We start from the raw sequence: 5,292 nt of genomic DNA, 5'->3' as shown, positions 1-5,292 counted from the left end.
TTCAATTTATCTTTTACTAGGGCCCCGATCGCATTACAGAATTTTCCTCTTAATTCCTTTAGCTCAAGGATCTCCCTTGCTGGTCCGACATCCATTATCACATAGCATGCCTTATCTGGATATAGATTTCCTTTTCTATCCCCTCATTTCCTCTTAGACTTGGTAGTCGTGGTTGTGTCTTGAGTTTGTGGAGCAGAGGCATCGTGATCCGTCTCTGTGGCTGTTGCCTCTGCTCTCCTTTCCTCTACTCCGTCTTGTCCAGCGAGATGTCACGGATGTCGATGTTGTCTTTTCCAAGTTTCAGGAGGGACCTGTATATATGACAGGTCAAAGTGTTAGCAGAGGTAACACAGCCAAAGCTTTAGCAAAATTTACAAGCTAAAGTTTTTTCCCTACCTCCTCGTTCAGGTCAAAATCCTTGTCTAAATGTTCCTCCGTTGGCCTCCTTCTGGCTTCATGTGGGAAAGGATCCTCAGGACTTTCATATCCCTCTTCTAAGTCATCTTCTTCTTCTTCGCCTTCAACAGCCTCTCCTACTCTTCCTTCTGCTCCCCCTTCCTCCTTGTCACATTGCTCCTGAGTAAGCATCACTTCTAGATCCTTTTCTAACTTGTTATCGAACTACTCCTGAGTTAGCTGGTCCTCTAGTGCTTGCTCCTCATTGGTTGGGTGCTCATTATGCTTGGGGCATCGGGCTGCACTGTCTAGTGTTTGTGACATTATTTCGTGCTTTATTCTAATAGATGCAAGAAAGTATGCTTTAGGTACGCGAGAAGGTATAAGAAATCAAAAAGGGCTATAAACCAAAGTAGTCCTATAAAATAACAATATATAAAAAAAGAGTAGTAGCAGTGGTAGAGGCCTTAGAAACATGTCAATCATCATCTGATCTTGAACTTAGAGCATCAAGGCATCATAACAGAGAAGAGAGGAGAAGGTAATGTAGGGGCGGCTGCTAATGATGCCAAGTTCCTCACAAGTTCTTGATCATCAGCTCATATTCCATATAATGTATGGAGTTGGACAATTTTATCATCGGTAAAATAAAGGAGAGGAGAGGAGAGGAGAGGGGAGATTTGGCAAAAAAACCAACAGCTGCTTAGCAAACAAAGTGTAGCAGCTGATGGCAAAAGATAGGACAACAAGTCCTAGGCGAGTCCTGGGAGATTTGGCAAAAAAAGCAACAGTAGCCAATAGTTAGTAGCTAGAAGTAGCCACTTAGGAGTAGTAAGTAGAAAGTAGTTGAGTAGAGTAAGTGTAGCAATAGAGTGGTAGTAGTAGAGTAAGAGCAGCAACCACTTAGGAGTAGTAGTAGGAGCATCACTGAAAGTATAGCAGCAGTAGGAGTAGCTAGTATAGGGAGGAGTAATAGGAGTAGTAAGAGGAGTAGTAAGAGGAGGAGTAGTAGTAGGAGGAGGAGTAGTAGGAGTGGTAGGAGGAGGAGGAGTAGTAGCAGCAGCAGCAGCCACTACACACCAGCAATATATAAGAAAAAAAAACAGAGGAGTGGTAGTAGTAGAGTAAGAGCAGCAGCCACTTAGGAGTAGTAAGTAGTAGTAGTGAGTAGAAAGTAGTAGAGTAGAGTGGTAGTAGTAGGTGCTATAATGAAAGATTATATATATAAAAAGAGTAGTAGTAGTGGTAGAGGCCTTAGAAACATGTCAATCATCATCTGATCTTGAACTTGGAGCATCAAGGCATCATAACAAAGAAGAGAGGAGAAGGTAATGTAGGGGCAGCTGCTAATGATGCCAAGTTCCTCACAAGTTCTTGATCATCAGCTCATATTCCATATAATGTATGGACTTGGACAATTTCATCATCGGCAAAATAAAGGAGAGGAGAGGAGAGGGGAGATTTGGCAAAAAAACCAACAACTGCTTAGCAAACAAAGTGCAGCAGCTGATGGTAAAAGACAGGACAACAAGTCCTAGGCGAGTCCTAGGAGATTTGACAAAAAAAGCAACAGCAGCCAATAGTTAGTAGCTAGAAGTAGCCACTTAGGAGTAGTAAGTAGAAAGTAGTTGAGTAGAGTAAGTGTAGTAGTAGAGTGGTAGTAGTAGAGTAAGAGCAGCAGCCACTTAGGAGTAGTAGTAGGAGCATCATTGAAAGTATAGTAGCAGTAGGAGTAGCAAGTACAGGGAGGAGTAATAGGAGTAGTAAGAGGAGTAGTAGGAGTAGTAGTAGGAGTGGTAGGAGTAGTAGTAGTAGTAGCAGCAGCAGCCACTACACACCGGCAATATATAAGCAAAAAAACAGAGAAGGAGTGGTAGTAGTAGAGTAAGAGCAGCAGCCACTTAGGAGTATCAAGTAGTAGTAGTGAGTAGAAAGTAGTAGAGTAGAGTAAGTGTAGTAGTAGAGTGGTAGTAGTAGAGTAAGAGCAGCAGCCACTTAGGAGTAGTAGTAGGAGCATCACTGAAAGTATAGCAGCAGTAGGAGTAGCAAGTACAGGGAGGAGTAATAGGAGTAGTAAGAGGAGTAGTAGGAGTAGTAAGAGTAGGAGTAGTAGGAGGAGGAGTAGGAGGAGGAGTGGTAGGAGGAGTAGTAGTAGCAGCAACAGCCACTACACACTAGCAATATATAAGCAAAAAAAACAGAGAAGGAGTGGTAGTAGTAGAGTAAGAGCAGCAACCACTTAGGAGTAGCAAGTAGTAGTAGTGAGTAGAAAGTAGTAGAGTAGAGTAAGTGTAGCAGTAGAGTGGTAGTAGTAGGTGCTATAATGAAAGATAGGGAAGAGGGCAGAGTAGCAGTCAACACTAAAGTAGTATAGAGTAGTAATAGAACAGCAGCAGCAGTAGGAGGGCAGTAGTTTCTAAGAGTATAGGGAAGAGGACAACAACAGTAGTAGAGCAGAGTATAGGGAAGAGGACAACAACAGAGTAGTAGTAGTTTCTAAGAGTATAGGGAAGAGGACAGCGGCAGTAGAGCAGCATCAAGAAGACTCACTAAGTATATATAAAACAGTGGGCATATATAAGCATATATTAAAACAGTTGGCATATATAAAACAGTCTATTTTCAAGAGTTCAAGAGCCATCTAAGTTTCCTATATATTTATTTCAAGGTTTAATGGCACCGGTAAATGAGTGTTGTGTGTTGCAACAAAGCAATAATCATATGTGCACATGTAACATTTAGATGATACTATTATGAATTTATCTCGATCAACAACATTTCATTTAAATTTGCGGCGGTCCTTTTGGTGCAATCGGTGTATTCGTTCACTGATGACCTAACATAATAAAGAAATCAAATATTGTTCGTAATGAAGACATGGTGGAAGGCACCAGCATGGTTGGTTTCAGAGCATAACGAAGCATGTATAACTTCATTATCTGACATAATCATATTGACTATACATGTAAACAGAGAAATTTTTACATGTGCATCTTGTCATGATAACCATGTACAAAGACAATGCGATTTGATCAAGTAAGGCCCCTATGGTTAATAAGCAATCATACATGTGTTTTGACTTTTAGCAGATCAATTGGGAGGGAGCAGATTAATTGAAGTTGCATAACCAATCGAAGGTATATATACCATCTTCTCAGAAAATGTTTAGTACCCATTGACAATTTTTTTTGCTATATAGTTTTAGTCATTCAGAGAATCAAACAAATGAGTCATCCATCTCAGCCCATGTGTTTTGACTGCAGGTAGCCGAAGCTCTGAATTTGCAGATGAGAGTTGCATGCCCGGCTTCAGCTCTGGGACTCTGATCTCACTCGCCTTCTCGCTCATGTCATGGATGGCCGGCCATGGCCATGGCTTGATGACCAGATGGGAGAGAAAGCCTACTACTAGCTACCACTGCCAGGAATAATAATGGAATATGGATTTCACTGCAAGCAAGCAAGCAAAGGGCAAAGGCAGTGGCTGCAACAGCAAGGAATCTAGTAAAAATTCCTTCTGCACTGCATTGCCTGGAATCTCAAGCATGCAGACATGGGGACACAGGGAACATCATGCCTTCTATGGCCCAAAACTGCATCCCACTCCTTTCTGTTTGTTTTTCCTAGCTATAGCTACTAGCACATGCTATTTCCTACGGCCAAAAAACAATATACATGTCACATTTTAAGGTATATATTTATACAAAATATTACCAACATCTGTATATTATACATCGATACTATTAAGTGTTAAGCACTGTAATTATTATTACCTCTTATGTATATATCTCTAATGAACTTAAGAAAAATTGACTTGAGATGTGCATTCTTTTTAGATGAAGCCTCCCAGGAATGGTGTAGGAGTAAAGGTCAACAACATCGATCACTCTAGAATTTTCTACGGACCATGATAGCAATATAGCACAGCTATATACATAATGATAGTAAAAGTATTTAACAAAATATGATCACAAAAGAATATTAGCTTTTCAAATGTGTGCTTGTACTACTAAATGCATAGCACGTAATACTAATCATGTATATATTAGCATGTATCAACTAAAAATTACCATAGATCTGATACTTACCGGTCTAGATAGACGATGTGCACTAGCGTGCGGGGGCGGGACGCCAGGGTGCTCGGGCGGGACGCCGAGGGTCGGCGCGCGGGGGCCGGGCGCGGGACGCCGAGGGCCGGGCGCGGGACGCCGAGGGTCGACGCGCGGGGGGCGGGACACCGGGGGTGTGCGGGGGCGGGACACCGGGGGTCGACGCGGGGGGCGGGCGTCGGGGGTCGGCGCGCGGGGGTGGACGCCGGGGGCTGGGCGTAGGACGCCAGGGGTCGGCGCGTGGGGGCGGGCACCGGGGGCGTGCGGGGGCGGGACACCGGGCGTCGGCGCGCGGGTGCGGGTGCGGGACGCCGAGAGCGCCGAGAGCTGGTGTGGGCGGGCGCGGGACCTGCGGTGGAAACCCTAGGCGCGGGCAGCCTATCGGCGTCGGAGGACGAAGACAGCGCTCAGACGATGACTCCCGTGCGCTTCTTACTATTTATACTTGGTACTATTTGTAGGGGCGGTTCCTGATCCAGCCGCCCCTATAAATACATTTGTAGGGGTGATTCCTGATCCAGCCGCCCCTACAAATGCATTTTTAGGGGCGGTTTCTGATCCAACCGCCCCTACAAATATTTTCTGTTTATTTAAATTATAAATTCTATATTTTTATATCATAAAAACACAAAGTAATATAAAAAATATGCATATGCACAAATATAATATTTTGTATTATTCTATATATGCATAAATTATAAATTCTATATTTTGTAGTCAAAACAATATAGAAAACAAAAAAAATAAAAATTAAAAATTTGAATCTTAAAACTTCGACTACAATTTTA

This window comes from Miscanthus floridulus, chromosome 7 (genome assembly GCF_019320115.1).
Source record: "Miscanthus floridulus cultivar M001 chromosome 7, ASM1932011v1, whole genome shotgun sequence".
Lineage (NCBI taxonomy): Eukaryota > Viridiplantae > Streptophyta > Magnoliopsida > Poales > Poaceae > Miscanthus > Miscanthus floridulus.
Note: the sequence above shows the minus strand (reverse complement) of the source record.